General features: G+C 42.7%; 1 long non-coding RNA gene across 1 annotated transcript in view; it reads right to left on the reverse strand.

Moving 5' to 3' along the window:
* Nucleotides 1–20,125, reverse strand: part of LOC309577380 — a 70,742-nt gene that overhangs the window by 49,774 nt on the left and 843 nt on the right. Inside the window, exon 2 of the long non-coding RNA XR_014226758.1 lies at nucleotides 16,061–16,203. This is a non-coding gene — a long non-coding RNA (uncharacterized lncRNA). The remainder of the gene's footprint in view (nucleotides 1–16,060; nucleotides 16,204–20,125) is intronic.

The following is a 20,125-nucleotide window of genomic DNA, read 5'->3' on the forward strand; positions in this document are numbered from 1 at the left end:
AACTCTAATACAGACTATTTACGAGAGCAAAAAACGAACTTTGATAGAGAGGGAACGTCTCTAATATTTTACAGACCTCATGCTGGAGAAGCCTCACATCAACATTTATAAATTCCTTAAGAAGAAAATACCACAGTCTTCCTTTTCTCTCTTCCTCACCTGCTTTTTTCCATCTATTTTTTTCTCTCCTTTCAATAATGGGAAAACCTTATGTCATTGCAAAGAAGTATTTTATTGAGCAGAATAATGGAATCAAGATCTGAATCCAAGGGTACCAAATGAAATGTACCTGTCTAGCCATATTATGTCAGAAGGGACGAGTCCTTAATTATCAAGTTCCTGTAATTATGATCAAGGATTTGGCTTCTACGTAATTTCCCAAGAGCCATAAGGAATATATGGATCCAAAATGAAAATTCCATTCCATCAATAAAAGTGCAATTTCTGGCCTGTCATATTTAAGGCAGAGAAAGACAGGCAAAGAAAACATGAATAAATGAAAAAAATAAAACATATACACAACACTTCTTTCAAAAATCTGTCTGATATTTGCTACAGAAAGATTTAAATATCTGCTTTTGATTAAGTTTATCTGGTGTATTAAGCTCTCCTTGAAAATATTTTGTATGAAAGGCTTTGAGCTCTTGTGCTGGTTGGACACAGTTACACAGTATAAATCTCACTAGTGGAAAATCATAAAATAATCAACTAAACTTGAACAGGAAGAAGTTTGTGAAGGTGCTCAGAATCAAAGACAGCGGATTTTCCACAGTATCTCTTTACCCTAGAGCTTTCACTGAATTAAATAGATTGACAGAACAGGTAGCTGCATTAAAACTATGAGAAATATGAAAATAAAAGCAGTATTTCCACTCTCAAAATCCAAGTGGCTGACTGAGATGACAATATTGGTTTCAAGAGAAGAGAGCATGCTCCTTTTATGAGAAAATGCCACCTCCCTGCTGTTGCAGAAAAATTCCCTTAAACAGAACAGAAAGATCCAAAAGGAGCAATACCACGCAACATCCACCTCCAGCTGGGGAACAAACACAGACCAGGGCCAAATAACAACCATGAGGATAAAGAAACAAGACCAACACAAATGGGAACAAAAATGCAGCACATGGAAAGGTGACATAAATAGTCCAGCAGGAACATTTACCAGACTGTGACAAAGCTTGGGCTGCAAACAGAAACAGCATTGCTCAGAAAACAGACTGAGGAAGATGACACTGTTTTTTAGAATCACTTGTTGAAAAGAAAGTAGAAAAAAAAGCACAAACAGTAACATCTCTGAATATCTGACTTCAAAAATAGAGATTGGACTTGGTAAGTGTCACTATTATTCTTTATAAAACAGGGAAGACTTTTTATTTTTAAGTCTATAATTAGACTTCAATGGAAAGTTACATTGTAAGCACAAGAAAATTGCCAGTGTTTCAATATAATGTGAAGAATAGTACAATCTTTATTCAAGTCTGCTCTGGACACATGTTGTATTTTAACAAGTACTTTGCACTGGAAAAGTTCTCAGTCACAGCAAATTTTTAGTACCATTGGAACCAGATATTTCAAAATACGTAGAGAAACAGATCATTGTAAAAGAGACATCAAAAGGTTTACCTTGAAGCTCTCCAAGGCATCCAAGTGTAGTGAGGATAAGAATAACACAGGCCTACTTCCGACCCCATGTTCCCCACCCCATGGGACTGCTGATCTTGGAGTCCTCCATGAACGTCCCTGGCTGATGGAGGCCTCAGTGAACCTTGGGTCCTCAGCACATGATCACCATAACTTTGTACAGTTGGCAGTCTTTCTTGCAAGGAAGTCAGAACACATTCAGCTCAGATATTGAATTTCCTTTCACTTCTCCAGAGTATGGTCTTTCCAACTCAGGGTTAAGCTTGTTTGCAATTCCCGGGGAAAAGGATTGCTGCAATTGCTGCTGTCTGCACTGTGCATGGCTTATGAACAAAGAACTCTGGTTTCTAGGGCTCTTGCAACTCTTTAAATAGTCACCCCATCAATGAAAATTTCCTGAAATCCAACCCTCAGATGTGAATCTCTTGAAAAGTAGGGGATAAACAGTCTGGATTTAGACCCTCTGAATCAAGTACCATGCTTCTTTAATTTATCCAGACCTCAATTCAGAAGAAACACAGATCTGATTCCAGCATGGCCAAACTAGAGTCTTGCCTTAGCAAATCTCATCCCAAGCTGACAGGATCCTCCATGAGAGAGAAAGTTACTCCTGCAAGATTTTTGCCAACTTCTACTCAAATCATGCAAGGTCAAAGGCAGGATTTCAGCGCTCAGTAATCCAGACTCAGCCACATCAGTCTGAACATACAGCCCCAAGCCAAACACCACCTCTTCAGGACCTCTGGAGTTCCACAGCACTGGGAACTGGACACTTCTGCAATCAACAAAGCCATAAGCACTTCATTAAAAATTGCAGTGTCTTCCCCCCTGCTCAAATGCAGTTGCAATAATGTTAAGATATTCTTTAATATTATGCACTAGTGCAGACATTCCATAAACACCTAATCCTGCTCAGAAGAGTTTTATTAAAGTTTAAATTTAGCTGCCATTCTCTGCTACTTTCCAACAAGCCAAGGGACTCTCTCCAGAGGCAGTTCTGATTTTCCAGACAGTCAGGGTCTACAGTCAGACAAGAACCTGAACTTTGGGAGCCCTGCAGCATTCCCTCCAGTCATCATAAACCAGCTGTGATGGGTTCAAAAGGAAGTTGTATCAGATGGGACTCATGGGAAGTTACATCAGACCTTCATTTGCCCAAAGAAGGTCAGCAAGTCAGAGTGTTCAGAGAGAGCATGCAAAACATGGCACACATTGCAGGGTGTGGATAAAGAGGAAGGATCTTTCATAAGAAAGAAAAATAATTGACATGGCATATTTCATCTGACTGCAATTTTTCCCTATTTCCTGGAGAAACCAAAGCACAGAGAAAGATAACAATTTGCACACATTCATGCACAGCGAGTGTATCAGAACACATATCTCTTGCAGGACACATCCTCTCTGTTTCTCCATTGCCGGGAAAGGAATGCCTAGAGACTCTGTACTCCTGAATCTCCTGCTTAAAGTGTTATTTTGTTTATGTTTGTTACCCTATTGCCTGAAAACTGAAGTGTTTCTAACTGCTGGTCTTTTTAGTCACAAAGATCTTTGGTTCCAACTAGCTAGGAAAGTGTTTACACCCCAGAGCTGATTTCTTGGTCAGAAATACCCAGGGGAGTGCAGCATGAAGCAGCAAGGCCTCCTGGCTGACTTCCCAAGGAAGAGGTGGATCCTCTGTTCTGGCACACCCAACACCTGTTGAGGGACACTGATCTCATAGGGTAGGGGGTGCTGGCCCAGCTTCTCCTGTCACTCCAGAAGGAAGTGGCCTCATTACAGATTTGGAAGGACTGGCAAGTCCAACATCTATTCCAGGTTCCTAGCAGACACTCAGTACTGAGGAGTGCAAAGCCCTGCACCTGGATCAAGGCAACCCCTGCTACCAGCACGGGCTGGGGTGTGGAGAGACTGAGAGCAGCCCTGCCGAGAAGGACTCTGGGGGTGCTCATGGATGAAAAGCTGGACATGCCCTGGCCATGTGCACTGGCAGCCCAGAGAGCCAACTGTGTCCTGGGCTGCAACACAGGCAGGGTGGGCAGCAGGTGAGGGTGGGATTCTGCCCCTCTGCCCTGCTCTGGTGAGACCCCTCTGCAGAGCTGTGTCCAGCTCTGGGGTCCCCAGCACAGGAAGGACATGGACCTGTTGGAGCAGGTCCAGAGAAAGTCACAAAGATTCTCTGAGGGCTGGAGCCTCTCTGCTATGGAGATAAGGCTGGGAGAGCTGGGGATGTTCAGCCTGGAGGGGAGAAAATTCCAAGGAGACCTTTCAGTACCTAAAGGTGGCCTATAAGAAAGATGGAGACAGACTTTTTAACAGAGCCTGTTCAATAGGACAAGGTGCAATTGTTTTAAACTAAAAAAGGATGGATCTCGACTAGAAATAAGGAAAATATTTTTAATGATAAGGACAGTGAAACACTGGCACTGGTTTCCCAGAGAGGTGGTGGATGCCCCATCCCCGGATATATTCAAATCAAGTTTGACAGGGCTCTGAGTAGCCTGATCTAATTGAAGATGCCCTGCTCACTGCAGGGGTATTGAACTAGATGGCCTTTAAAAGTCCCTCCCAATCCAAACTGTTCTATGGGAAAAAAACCCTGCCAGTCTGCAGGTAACAGCATTAACTGTGTTTGACAATGGAAAAGAGATGGAATTACCACTTACTATTTGTAGCAAGGTATCATCTTTGCCAGATTTCTATACACTGTCAACCCACACCACAGTTCTACTCTGCCTAAATACTTGATCAAGACTAATTGGCAATAATGGAAAAGCTAAGCAGGTTTTGACAGCACAGCTGAAGTTACCCAGTAGTCTTTTCTGACGGCAGTACAGTCTCCTAACTGCACACAACTGCCAGGGGTAAATTTTGGGGACAAACTCTCCCCCAGACAGTCAGATCACACTGGTCCCTTTGGCCTCAGACAAACTCCCTCTTGTTGCTCTGGAAAAATGAAGCTCAGCATCTCTGTCCTTCAGCTCTTTCATCTCCCCACTGAAACTGCCAATAAATTGGCTTATTGCAGTTCTGCCTACAAATAGCAGCAACAATCACTCAAGAAACCCCTTGTATTTGTCCCCCAGAAAATATATATATGGTCAGCGGCTCTTTTCACATCAGTTACTATAACACAGTAAGGTGGTTTTGTTCAGCCAAGAGGTGAATGGAGGTTCATTAAGGTGAAAACTCACCCTGTTACTTAATAACCTCTCTAGGGTCTGAGGTCATCTTCTTTTCCTATCTCAGTATCTTTAAAATCCTCTATCATGTATGTAAGCCTGAATTCTCACAGCACAGGTTTAGGGAGACCTATTTAAAATGAGAGATGAATGCACCAGAAATTCTATTCTGCTGTTGAAAGCACACTGACCTTGAGGCTCCCAATAATGTCCAGAATTAGCTTGTCAGCAGCCCAGAGATCCAATCTCAGTTTTCATGGAACTGTTCCCAGAGCAGGTAGATAATGCCCAATCTTCAAAGTAACTATGTCTCAAGTTTATCAAACAAGAAGGAAAAAAAAAAATGACACACCAAAGGGCCTATTCACTTAACAGTGGCTTACATGAATCAGCCAAGCATGTGAAGATCTATTTTTCTTGCTTGGGTGACATAAATGTTGCACTACAAAGGGCAAGAATACAACTTGTGAGTAGATAAGGTGGGTTCAACATGGCCAGAATGAATTTTTCAGCCCAGTCACAAATCTACTTTGAACATCTGAGTTTAGAACTTGATTCAAGTATTAAGTTCAGATTTGATTAGCAGAGACCAAGAAAGGAAAATGACGGGGGAGAAAGAAAAAAATCTAATGAAAAATGCACACTATGTCAGTAGCTCAAGAAAAGCAAATTCCCTTAAGCCAGTGTAACACATGCTAGACATTTCTAACCCATGAATGAAAAACTAGATGCTTCAGGATTTATTTAAACAAAATTTAAACCTCCTCAAAGAAAAAAAACTACAGCATAGGCTTCACTCACATGAAACAGGCATAAGGCCCTGCCATAAGCACAGACTTGGGTAGTGCTATTTCTTGCTGTTCCCATTTGGAATAATTAGAAATACTGTTATTGAGAGAAAAATTAAAACCACACAATTCACACCAGCAAATACCAATGCAAAGTAGCAGCAGAAACAGATTGGGTCAAAACTGCAGCCTGAATGCATTTGTTTTTAACCATAATAATTATTATGGCAACACCTTGTCTTGAGGATACAGAACCAAAATCCTCTCCCAAGAAATGACTCATTGTCTTTGCTCCCAGCTATCTGCAAGACTCCTTGGAAAGAATTTGAGATACTCAATGCATAACTATTTCATCCCAAAAAGCTGTCAGATCCCGCAGAGCTGCAGGGGAGTGTTTCACCACAACCTCACACCTCTCCCTGCACCTCCTGAGAGCCACTGCAGCTTCGTAGCAGAGAAAACATCTCCAAGTTTCAGGTTAGGCTCCCAGGATTTCTGAGCATCATAACGAAGGCAGAAATATCTGAGCATTAAAAGACAAGTCAAATGAACTGTGGCTCTGAGCAACACCTATTGCACTCTAGTGGAAAGCTTGGCATTAACTTTCTTCATGGTTCATCTTCTTGCACTCTTTCCCAGCATTGTTGCAGAGAAACAGGACTAAGAGCTACCTTGTTTCATCTCTATCTCTACAATCATCATTTATAATAGTGTCAGTGTTCCAAATGCAGTTCTTGGGATACACCCCTAGAAATACAATGGTTTTTCTTAGGCTTGGCAGGTCTACTGATGTTTTATTTGCACGGACCCAGAGTTCACACCATGGCTTCAATCATGCTCAAATGGCCTCCATCACTTGACATTTATTTCATCTGGTGTGTGGCATCTACTAAACCCCAGGAGAAGTCACACTGAAAAAAGTATTTTAAAAAAAAATAGTGTTTATCTCTCCATTTGGGCATAAAGCATAATGTTCAAGAGCCAAATGAATTACACTGCATGTGCACAGAAAGCAAATTAATGGACCTTCTGAATTTGCCTCTGGTTACAGCACCCAGCACACCTACTGCTCAAGACTTACACACTTAATCTCCTCAAGAATATCATTCCTTGAAGGTGGGAAATAATTCATATTTTAGCCTAGATGGACTTCAGTGACTTTCCACCAGACAGGTATCTATCTTCCCAGGTTTGGTATCAGTTCTAAGTACTGTAAAATTAAGGGTATTCAAGTCTTGCTTAGTCTTGACATTCTCAAAAACAAAACTGCAAAAAAATAGACAGTCAAAGAGAAAACATCAGAAGCAGCCATATTTTTATCCATTCCCTAATTTTTTTATTTGAATACATGGACCAAATTCTTCAAACCATCTTTATGGCCATCTCTTCAAATTACAAAACCCCACGTCAGCTGCAGCAACTGAAAATGTGACTGAGAATAGAGCTGGTTTAAGGCCAGCCAGGTTGATATTTCATGTAATCTTTCACAGTGACGAGATCATATTCTACTACCAAGCTAACACTATAATCAAGATAAGTCCCAGTTTTAGAGGGGCCATGACTGACACATTCCTTCCTTCTGCCTTAAAGGCACAATCCTGCTTCTATAGCAATCAAGTGCCCAATGTTTTTTCTATCATTTCATTGGATTTAGGGGGAAAACCCCCTTATTTTGCCATCACATACAAAAATAGAAGAACGAACTAATTTAATAAATAGAATATCTTTGAAATCCCAGGTCAGATTTTAAGTTGTGTAAATTTAGCTGATTTCCACAGTGGCCCACAGTCTGCTTCACCGTGAGCTCGTTGCTGCCTCAATATCCAGGAAAGGGTCTTTTAAGAGCAACTCCCTTCCTGTCTTCTGCAGGAGGCTCTGCTCAGGCAGCCCCTAAAGAACTGGCACTGCAGATCTTTGTGCCTGGTTTGTGACTGCTCTATCCAGGTTCACCCAAGCATATTTAGTTGTCAATCTGCAAACAGGCAAATGTGTTTGTAATTAACAGAGTCCTTCATTTACTGTATATAAATCAGGAAAAGGGAAAGATATTGTTAAATGAAGACAGCTATCAAAGGAATTACTTTGCTTCCAATTAGGTTCATAAGGCAAAAGCCTTTTCAATGACCAGTTTCCGTTGGATCTAACGAGATGCTCTCATTTGTTTTGCAGGGGTCCAAAGATTAGCCCTTCATTAGGGCAGAGTTAAGTGAAATGGCTAATTTAAAACTCATTCCCCTACTCCATAGATTTTTGTCTTCCGTTTAACTGAGAAGATTTGCTGGTAGGTCATTTATCTTCTCTGACAGATGCTGCCATTTAGCTCTGATCATATTGGAAAGTGCATACACACTCAAAAGAAAAAGATTTCAAGGAAATTCTATGTCATGGAAACAAGAAAAAAAATGAGTTTCATAATGGCGGGGGCTTTTTTCAGATATTATCCTGCTGTAGTAATTAGCCAGCTATATTCTGCTTGTTACAATCTCTCCTTCATTTTCCTTTTTCCCCTGTCTGTTTTATATTTCAGACATAACACTTATAACTAAGCACTCACTCCAACAGGCACAGTCAGTATTTGACAGAGGAGACAGATTTCCAAGGAGCTCTTATGAAACACTCTGGAAATTCAGGTAGGTAGACCTGACACACAACAAACTTTCCTTTCAAAAAGTATTCAATAAAAGCATTGCAAGTGAAAAACAGTAACTCTCACCATTTGTAGCCCTTAGTATAATATTTTTTCAGCTGAGAGAGGGGGGTTTCTTGTGCAAACCATATTTCAGAGGGCTTCAATAAGGAAGAAAACAATTACTTCCACAATCATATATGAAGAAAAAGCTTCCCTGCCCTAACTGGGCACAAGAATTGCTTCCACCCTTTCAGACTTGTCCTTCCACCCTTTCAGACTTGTCCCACCTCATCTTCACTGCCTGGCTCCAATGGCTAAAGCCTGGACGCTCTGGGAAACCTCTGCCAAGGCAGCAAGAAAAAAAGAAGGATCTTTCTCCAGTTCTTGGGCATCCATGCAGGTAAGTCATGCTGTTACTCACTGCATGAATGAACAGAGCCAGTGCTACTGGCTCGCTCTCATCACACAAAAGGCCTCAGTAGCACACAGTGATCACATATTGCCTCTCTTCTCTGAACTTTGATACAGAAAGTTCCTCCCTTACTCAAAGGAAAGCTGACCAGCAAGACATTGATGTTGTTTCACAGCCCTGTGCTGTTTGATTGAATCCCATTTGTTGTGTTCCTTTGCCACCCCTTTTCTCAAGGCTGTATCTCTCCCACAGCTGTTCCACATTGAGTTGGGGAATTCATTTGGAGACTCAGGGAAGCAATAGCTTGGCAATTCCAGCACTGCAAAGGCAAAGCTGAAATGCCTTTACACAGCACCTGCTGAGGGGACCTTTTACTGCTTTCATAATATGGAACAGGAGTTTGGCCCCAAGGGGAGGATCTCGCTATACACATGCAAAACCCCAGGTTCTGCCTCATTATAGTTATTGGCCTCCCAATTAACTTGCTTCCTGTGAGAGCTGGGAGGAAGGCATTTTGCTCACTGAGATTCCAGGCTCTACAGTTTGTGAAGTCTTTTGCTTTAAGGACCATGTATATTCCTAATTGGTGTTTGTCACTAGCAATTCAAAATACTTTTCCTAGGCCAGTTTCTATACACAGCATCACACCCACATTTTTCAGATAGGTAAACTGAGGCACGGGCCAGGACATCTCACCATGGCAGTGCAGCATGTCCATAATCCAGCCCTCAAGACTCAAGGCACTGTGTGCAATCTGCGTCAACACAGCTTCTCTGATTACTCAGGCATCAGATAACTATTTGTACATGGTACAAATAAGTAATAAGGAGTGTCAGAAACACCCATTCCTGGAAATGTTCTGTGTTTGAGAAATAACTGGGATGCCCAGTCCTCTGTGAGTTTAATCTAGGTCATCTAAAACATCTTTCTGGTACATCATTCAGAGACATCCATTGGCAATACCATCTGCAACAATAGGATATTTTACTTGTAATTACATTAACAAACACAAAAATGCCTGAAATAAAAGTTATCCTCTAAATAAGCTGTGTAATGCTTGCAGACTACTTAATATAAGCAGCATCTGTGATGCAGCACATACCTACAAAGTGTTAAAGAGTGCTACTGTAGTAAAACTGTCAGCCTTGATTATTTAAAAGGTGTCTACCTGCAGGCTTTGCTTTCATTCCCTGTTGTTGTTAGTACATCCCACATGTCTGACCAGACTGGCCAATGCTCTGTTCATATTACACTTGGCCCCTGTTCCTCATTTATCAGCCATAGAGACAAAAGCTTGGCTTACCCTTTCTGAACAACAAAGATTTATTCTTGATGGCATCCCTCTGCAGTCAAATAAAATCCTTGTATGCATTTCTCAACAAATCCACACCAATGCCATAAACTGACATGAGTGTTACAGCCAAGACAATGACTACTTGTTCTGATAAAAGATGGGGATCGTGCAAGCGTTGCAGTTGATTTTAACATATAACAGAGTTGACATTGCATGAGCCATAGTTTCCAAGCTCCTTTGCTCCCTCCTGTCCACCTCCTTCCTCCAAGTTTTTTCAGCTCCGTCTGCAGCCCCCATCTCATTCTCCACATCTGCAACTCCCATTTCATCTCATGTCTAGTCCATATAATTCCTTGCATCACTGAAAACAGGAATACTACCTAGTCAATCTCTGCAGCAGAGTTAAACAGTTTATACAGCCTTCACACCCTGGCAGAAAACATGTTTATGCAATCTTTGTGTTTCTATAAAACATTAGCATGCACGAAGCAGTATGGGCTTATTGTCCCTGGTGGACATGGGGAGTAAAACACTCTTAAATGTTCCAGAATCTGTCCTTTCACAACCACTAAAATAACTTGAAAGCCTAAAGGGAGCTCTGCCTGATTCAGCAGCTTTTAGCAAGAGTTTTTTAAAGCAAAACATTAAAATAAATACAGTCTAGATTCTATCTGATGTGAACCTATAGGTGAGATTTATATTGCTTATCCGTATGAATTAGACTAGCCAAAAATTTTAATACCATTTTGCATGCCTCGGAGAGACAGAAAGATAAAGATTTAATTTTCTGTGAATGGGCCATTAGTAGCTGTGAAATTGCTCGCTGTTATCTACAGCAAAGCTCTTTGTGGTCTAGCTGTATTTGTTCTGCATAATGAACAGAATGCCAGTGGTTTCCATCTCCATACAGCTCCTCACTCCGGGCACTCCACAGACACGGCTGACTACCTTTGCTAGTTAAAAATGGAGTTACCAGAGGCAAAGAAGATTTAGCGGTCAAAACCCAAGTCTGCGGCAGAGTCAAGAATAGAATTTCAAGCTTCTAAACTATTCCCAAAGGCCTGTTTTAACCACTACACAGCACTGTGCTGGCAGGGTGCAACCACAGGTCGAACTCTGCGCCAAAGGGAGAAGCCGTCTCTGGTGCTGTGAGCTCCACACGCGGTGCCGAGCATGTGCACATTTCCTTCCCATCCCCCAAATCTTTACGGAGCTTTTCGTGTGTGTCACAAGAGAATAAATGCCTGAGACATTATCTGCCCATTCCAAGAGCTCAGAGAATGTGTATAACATCATGGGCATGACTCCCCCACTAATCACATTATATGCTGTTTAACTTAACACTGCTAAGCTTTGTCTGATAACATTGTAAATACCATTTTATTGCAAATTAGATTATACAAACCTCCTCAGAGTTTAGGCCAGTTCTTGCGTGAGGTCCTTGTTCCCCCTCCTCTCTACTACCCCAATTTGAATCTTTTGGTGCTTAAACCAAGGCATTTCTACAGAAGGAAGCAAGGGAAGAAACAAAAGCTAAACCATTATCTGTGTCTACGTGGGTACTGCAGATTGACTAAGTGGACAGAAGACTCCATACATCTGTTCTTTTTCTCTCTCTTCCTTTGGAACAAAATTATTAGGTTTTGTTTTTCCCTTGAAGCTGGCTTACAATTTTCCTGTCAGGGTAGCATGTATTTGAGATCTAACATTTCCTTCAATCAAGCCTAAGCTGAGTTATACCAGTTGGTAGCCACGGTGCTCTTCTCCTGGCCTTGAGGTTTCAGATTTGTTTACAAAGGAAGCTGTAGAAGTGTTAAATTGTTTTAATTTTTGCATTTGATTCTGATTTTTCTAATGACAGAACAAGACTCCAACTAAACACTAAACCACAGCCCCAGCATCAGCACGATCTTCAAAGTCATTGCCACACAGATGCTCCCAAGTTTTTGAGAAGGATACTTGAATTTTCACATTTTGATTCATTTAATGCTGAGGGAGATATCTGAGAAAGTTCTCATCTTTTAGAAAACTTCAGCAACGGGATTTCCCAACACTACTGCATGAGAAGATGCCCCTCATCCTTCTTCCCTAATTTTATCAAGGCCATAAATATCCCGTGCTATTAAAGCAGAGGTTTGAGAATCCAGACTTCTGCTTGTTGCTCAGGACTCTACACATCCTCAGGGTAACTTTCTTGCAAGACATGGAGTTAAGGAATGCTAGCAGCTCACAAAGGGAAGTAAACACAATCCAGGTGACTGCTCAGACCAAAGCACAGCTAACACAAGTGCCAGTAAGGCACCGGTTAACTGCACTCAAGACAGATCCTCATGTCCTTGAGCAAACCACCTGGCTTCTGCATTCCTGCATGTTCCCATCTGGAGAAAGGCAACAGCAACACTGCAAAAACACAGCAAAGGATGCTGTAAAATAAACATTTTGAGATCTCACATGAAACTCAATCTACCAGAACTGTGATTACTAAATACTGCATTTGTGAAAGGTTAAGGCTATAGAAACTGGGTTCTGTTAACTCCTGATTTCTCAGGACAGATTTTAAGGAAACCCGTGTTATGAAACTCAAGTGGCTCTCCTGTAAACAAACACCTCATCCAGCAGGAGGGTCATGCACGTTTCTGTGGTGTCAATCTGATGCAGGCAGGACTGTCCTCTCTTTACTCTGTCCTCCCTATCCTTTGGCTGTTTGCAGAACTCATCACAAATACACCTTTACAGTGTTATTTTTAGCCTATTCATTCCTCTCTCCACAGAGATATAGCAATGAAGCATCATGATTTGCAGGGTAGTTGGGTGCTTGATTGTGGAATTCTTATTTCTCTAACCAAGATTGCAAAGTACCCAGACGCTTTTTTGAAAACAGGAGAATAATGCTGCATTTTGATTACCTGATTCATTAGTGAAAAAAAAAAACCTAGTAAGGTATACAGAATTTATATACAGAAAAGAATAATTACATAATAATTATCAAATCAGGTTATTTATGTTTTTCAAGTTTCTATGTGTCTTTTTATAAGCATACTATACAAATTAACCCAGTACTATACAAAGGAACTTGAGTAATGCTACTCACATGAACAGCAGTAAAGCTGAAAAGCTTCAGTCACCAAAAATGCACAAACTGGAGCCCTTCAGCATAAGTAGGAAAAAGTTTTTTTGTTTTACTTTATTTTTCCCTTTTTTGTCCCTCTATTCTTTATTTTAGGATGTCCCATCCAATCATCCACTTCTAGAACAACTCTGAGCTCAGATTCCTAACTCCACCTCAAGCACCAATATATTTCAGTTTTAGTTCTCCATTGAGAGACCCGGTGTCATCCCTAAAGACAGATACAGAGATACTGGGCCAAAAGTCCCAAAGCAACTTGACCACAGAAAATTACAGACTCTGTTCCACTGCGTAAATCTGTGCCTCAGTCTGAACAGTCACAGCACCAAGAGTTGCCTGACGCATTGAAAAAACAGTCCCAGGTGAAAAGATGATAGCAAGAAAATTCAATGAATCTTAGTACTGATATTCAATATAGAAACCTACAGCCATTTTGCAAGGAGATTGAATTTAGGCAGCAGCACAGATGAAAATAACACAGTGATATGAGGATTAACTGATGATCCCCGCAGGTATCACATGGGAAATTGCCAGGCCATTAACTTTACTATGAAACCCAGGTCATGAATAAGCCTTACTGCAAGAATGAGAGAATAAGTGACATAACTGGTGATCATAACCAAGAGAAATAGATGTTTGACATCAGGAATGTTGGGAGCTCCCTACAGACTCAGAATAGGGTCTGTTATGTGACTCCTGCTGCTTCATATTCCATAAATGATCTGGAAACGCTGTGGGTAGGTGGCTGATGATACAAAGCCAGTGGGTGTTAAAACAGTAAATTTAACTCAAAGGCCATGGATAAAAAATAATGGACGAGGAAAAAGCCATTCTTGCCATATTTTAAATCCTCTATTACCAGTCATGAAAGAAATCTTGGAGAAGTGGATCATTCTCCAAAAAGACTAGCACATTATCAGCTCTCAGCATTTGGGGAAAATTATCCTGTTAAGAATTTTTAGAAGAATGTGAACAAAGCAGAAAATGGTGTTATTGCTCTGAATAAACCCACAGTATGCCCATCTCTTCAATACTGAGCACAGTTCTAGAAATTGTGGAAATACAAAGCCACAGAAAGGGCAAGAAGGACAATGTACCAAAGCTGCACATGAGGTGTTAGAAGGCCTTAGCACAAGGAAAACTCAAGCAAGCCAGAGCCTTTCAACCTGGAAAACAAGAATAATAACAAATAAGTTCTAGACAAGCTGTTACAGCACAGTAAATGTAAACACCAATGATTATTTTAAAGTATTCTTAACAGAAATAACAGGGCACCAACTCAAACTGGCAGTCAGCAAGCAGGTTCAAAAGCAAACAAAAGGAAGTTCATTTTCACACAATGCCTAATGATGTTGTGGAACTCATTGCCACGGGATGTTATGGCAGCCAAAAATACAAGTGGGTTTTAAAAAAAATGATTAGACAATTTTATGGAAAAAGGTCCATCAAGGAATATCAAAAACAATGATACAGCTGCAGCCTTCAGCTCAGGAAGGTCTCTAAACCAGAAACCACTGGAAGCTGGGAGGGTTTACCAAAGGAAGTATCACTCTATACTCGTCCTGTTTTCCCTATACAAGTTATTAGCCATTATCAAGAGGCAGGATATGGGGCTAGACAGACCTTTGCTGTGACTCTTTTTTGTATTTGACTAATACTCACTGAAGTAGATATAAACACACACACCCCGCCACGGTCACGGATAATTCCATAAGAGGCCGCTACAGTTAAAAGGCGCATACTTAGAAGAGTAGCATAATAAAGGACAGCATTTTTTATTTGAGGACTAGAACCAGTTCTTGTATTTCACTTGATGTGTTCTGATCTGTGTTTTCCATAGAGAAGTTAAGGTTTTAACCTCCTTTTTATTCCCTAATTACATCAAAAAAGACAAGCTCCAGTTGAGAAGTAGCTGTAAATGATAGCTGTTATCCACACAACGACTTGCACCTGGGTGGCTGAGAGCTCAGCTTAAGAAACTCTGGAGAGGCACTGGAGTAACTGCCTATCAAGTTTATTTTATGCTGCAGAGGTACTTCAAAACATAGACTGAAACTTCCGTCCGTGGTCTAGGGTAGAATTTGAAGTCAAGGTAGGTCTTCAACCAAAGAAAGGAACAGTTCTTTAAGACCTTGTTCCTTACAGACTCCAGTATCCTGAGCATGCTTTGCTACTTGAATGGCCTCCTCATCTTCTCCATCGGGGAAAACAGAGAGGGAAGTGACTAAAGATATGAGATACACTCCAGAGAGAAAAACTGTTCATCAGTCAGTAGCCACATGGCAAGTTGCATTGGTGTGCAATATACTGAAGGGTAGAAATACACAGGTACATATTCTCTGGACAGTTGCCCAAATGCCAAAGGCCTAATGACTCAGCAATCCTGTAATTCTAGCACAAATCCCCAGAAAAAAAGTTACAAGTGGAGACATCAGTATTATGCACCACTTTGCCCCCAATAAAGGAGTGCTCCCCATTCATCAGTCAGCATCCAGCACTTGGAAATGTATTAACATGAATAATTTGAGTCAGGATTCAAACCTGTGCTTAGCCATGCCAAGGAACCTGCAATTTTCAAATGGGACAGAACCATGGCAAAACAACCTACCTGAGGGTCAACAAAGCTCCCATGTTCATTTGCACGTGTTTGTCCCCTAAAGACTTGTTCCCCTAAAGACTGCAGATCTCAGTTACAGCAATCCTCTCCAAATGGGAGTTCTCATGAGTCAGAGTCAAGCCAGAACAGTTCTGCTTTCTACTGCTAATCCATACTGGGATTATTAAAGCCAGCAGATCCATGTTTAACACCAAACTATCAATAACTGGAAGAGGTGGGTACTTCCTCATTTGAAAGTCACATCATTTATTTAGGCACTTGATTCCAATACCCAGGTAGGCAAGTTTGGAGCTTTATCCTTAGATCCTTACCTTCATTCTGCCCCCAATTCTAAACATGTCAAAAAACCATACTTGTAAACATAGTTCTATACCTTGATGGAAATTCTGTTGCCTTCCATTAGAAATCCTTCCACGAGGCAGAGCAGTGAGATTCCTCAGGTCAAGGACTCTGGTTTGTTACTCGCTTGTTAACGCAGTACCCAGCACAAACAGGGTCTAGGGCCTGGAAGTGGTACTGCAAAAGATGATAATAGTAGCTTAAGTAAAACCAATCCAAGATAAAACCCAATAAACCATCCTCTGCTCCCCTTAAGAAAATTTGTTTATTCACCCCCTCACAAAGGAGGTTGCCCTATTTATCTGCCCGGAGAGCTCAGACATTCCTTGCATGTGCAGCACAGATGGTCACCACACCACAAAAGGCAGAAAGGCTCACGGTGGACGTGTCTGGTTTCTGGATATACAGAAACCTGGTCAGAGCTGCTGCTCCATCAGGGCTGCTATGCATCCAAAATCCCAAGCAAATACAGAAAGCCATCAATATCCTTCGGACAACATCTCTTAGTGGGAAAGGAGACTGTCCAGGGAAAAGGAGTTGCACTGTGACCTTGGTTGTGAGTCTTAATTCATTAGTGTACATAGACTGTTTTGAGATCCCGAGGTGAGAAGTGCTAAGGAAGCAGAAGTATTATTTATTAAAGCTCAAGGCTCTGTTGTTTCTTTATCCTCAGATACTCTTCATGTCTGTTTTTGCATTCATGGCCATTGCTACTTCAAATCATTTCAGCTGTCTTGATCTTTTCTTTACCAAATGGAATAGCCCCAGGCAGAGGATATGCAGTATCTAGTAGCTCAGATCCTGGGTTTGCTCATTGCAGTTATTTATCTTATTCTTTTCTAATTAATTTACTGTTCTGATCCCAGCCTTGCTCTTCCTTTGATCCAGATATCAAATATGGCTGCTCTCCATGGACAGAAATCTCTCTGACAGTAAGTGCCATTAATATTTTTACTGCCTCATTAAATACATTTCTATGGCGTGTGGAAGGGGTCTGCAAGGTCTGTTTTAGCAAACTGGGTAAAAAAAACATTGCTAATTCTTCTGAAAACTGAAAGGCAGAGCAGTTTGGCAGTAACCATTTTAGTTCCCAAGGTGGGCAATACAAACTGTAATCAAAGAATAAACATGGGTAGCTGAATCAACTGAAACAAAGCAGAGCAGAAAGTTAATTTTGTAACACTCTATGTTCTGTGACACAAACTGTACATAAGTTTTTGTCCTCCTTTAAGAAATTACTGAGTGCAAAACTGTGTTCTATGTAATACATGAAAAAAATCGCTAAACTTGTTCTGGTTTTGGAGGAGTCATTCTAGCTTTCAGAACTTAAAATACATCCCTTTTTTTTCCTTCAAAAATACAGGGTATAAATCTCTGCTTTTTCCTCAGCTTAGTAAAAACATAAATAAACCAGGAAATTAAAGACAAAAAAAAAAAAAAGAGAGAGAGAAAGCTACCTTTTCCACATCCTGTTGTGCCTAAATAGAACATGTTGTACCAGCATGTATGATTTCTCAATAAAATGTATCGCAGACACTTCAAAAGCTGACCATAATCAGGAGAGTTAAGTGAGGAATGTCAGCTTGGATGAGGGATTGTGCTGCTTTTGTTATACATTAGTTAAGCACGAAGGTTTGTGGGTTTTTACTTTATCTTGGATTTTACTGTAGTGTAATTGAACTCTGTTACCTTTGTCAGTTTCCTAAGTGTTCCACTAAGTGCTTGTGTGGATTTGGGTTTAAGGATATTGTAGACAGACCCAGAGGCAATTGAAGTCAGTGGCAGAGGCCTCTACAGAGTTTGGCTAGTCCTCCACTGCGGAAACTAGGTTTTCCTCTCGCTTCTTAATCCCCCTGGGATCAGCTCTCAGACATGTGCAGAAATAAGGATTCACAAACATGAATTTGCTATGGATCCACAGGCAAACTCACACTTACATCAGCAAAACCAGGTTTCACAGAGGAGTGTATTTGTTTGTAGTGGGATCATTCACATTACATTAATTTTATGCATTAAATTCACAGCCTTTACAGGATCAGATCCTTAACAGTAATTCCAGGTTTGGAGTGTCCTGTCAGCTGTGTCTGGCCCCTCCCCATCTTGGACCTCTGTCATTTTCACCAAAGCACAATTGATTTCCTTCAGTTACCTCATCACACCTGAGTCTTCATATAGATACTACAGCAATAAAACCGTAATCTTTGCAGTGGGATGCTTGAACTCCTCAGACAGTGGTATCTCCATGTAACCACACATGATAAACAAATAGTCAACAAATGCACTTCAGTAGATTTTACTACCTCTGAAACAGCCTACATTTCTATAAAAAACATGAGTTTAGGCTTCATGTGTCAGGTTCTGCATCAACACCCCTTTTATAGCCACAGCTCTGACAGGAAAAACCACCCCAAACCCCATTCAAAAACCAGACTCCTCACCCACTGCAGACACATGGGCAGGTATTTCACATCACGGTATCACAATTTCCTTCATGTCTTCACAAGAGAGCACTGCCTGAGTCCGGGGGAAAGGACCTGCAAGCAGGGACCATTTTAACCCTCCCTCTGGGGTGATGTGGAGAGCAGCACTTTACTGAGGGGAAGAGACCTGCTGAGGGGAGACCCACCATGGCGGGAACCCAGCTGAGGGGGAGAGCCTTTCTCCACCATGGCGGGAACACATTTAGGGGGAATCCACTTTGAGGGAGATGCTCTTTGAGGTGAGAGACCTGCTGAGGGGAGACCCATCATGGTGGGAACATCCTGACAGGGAGAAACTTTCTGATGGGAGAGACACACTGAGGGGAGACCCACCACAGCGGGAACCCTCTGAGGGAAAACCCACTGTGGGGGAGACACACTGAGGGGAGACTCACTTGCTGAGGAAGAGACCTGCTAAGGGGAGAGACACTCAAAGGGGAGACCCACAATGGCAGGAACCCCCTGAGCCAGAATCCACTGTGAGGGAGACACACTCGGTGGGGAGAGATCCACCATGGCATCAACTTTCTGAGGGAAGAGACCTGCTAAGGGAATAGACCCACTGAGGGGGTACCCACCATGGCGGGAACCCATTGAGGGTTCATCCACTGTAGGGGAGAGACTTTCTCAGCTGACAGACCTGCTGAGTTCTCTTCCACCATGTGGTAGACTTGCTGAGGAGAGACCTACTTAGAGGAGAGAACTTCTGAGAGAAGACTTGCTGGGGGAAGAGACCCGCTAAGAGGAGAGACACACTGCAGAGAGACCTGCTGAAGTAAGAGACCAGGTAAAAGGACAAACCCACTGAGGGGAGAGACCCTCTGAGAGGATACCCGCTCGGAAAGAGACGCCACGGTGGGGATACCCCATGTGGGAGACCCGCTGAGGTGGACATGACCACCGATGCCTCAGCCCTGCACGCTGACGTCACCCGGAGGAGCTGCTGCAGCAGAGCTGGCTGGTGGCTTGGGGGCAATTTTGGGCGCTTGTGGTTGTTTGTTTGTGGGGTCTCTGTCCCCTGGCGGGGCACGGCGGAGGGCACGGGCGACACCCCGCTCCAGGAACACGACAGCCCAGTCCCAGTCCCGGGCCCACCTGGGCCCCCTCAGCACCCGCGATGGGGCCCAGCGCCCCGGGGCGGCGCGGCGCGAGCAGCAGCGCCGCCTGCCGGGCAGGGCGGGGACCCTCCCTGCCCTCGGTCCCTCCCGGGCCCGTCTGTGCCCGCTTCCCCCCGGTTCCCCCGCACCGCTCCGCTCCGCCCCGCCCGGCTCCGTCTGTCTGCAGCGCGGCCGCAGCTGCCGGCACAGATACGGTGTCGGCGGGCCGGGGAAAGCGCGGAAACACCTGTTTCCAACATGGGGAAGGTGGGGAGGGAGCCCGCGGCGGGGCCGGGCAGCGCCGCTCGCTCTCCCTCCCCTCCCGCCGGCTGTAACCCGGCCGTTCAGCCCGCGGGATCGCCTTTCAGAAAGATCGCATTCCGTTTTTACACGTTCGGCTGAAAAACGCGTCTCGACCCTCTCCTCATGTGTTGTTTTTTTCCAACGTGTCCGTTCCAGGGGGTGGTGGTGGGTGGGGGGCACGCTCGTGGCTGAGGCGGTGGCGGCACCGATGGACCTCAG

The sequence above is a fragment of the Coloeus monedula genome, assembly GCF_965178545.1.
Source record: "Coloeus monedula genome assembly, chromosome: 12".
In the NCBI taxonomy this organism is placed as follows: Eukaryota; Metazoa; Chordata; class Aves; order Passeriformes; family Corvidae; genus Coloeus; species Coloeus monedula.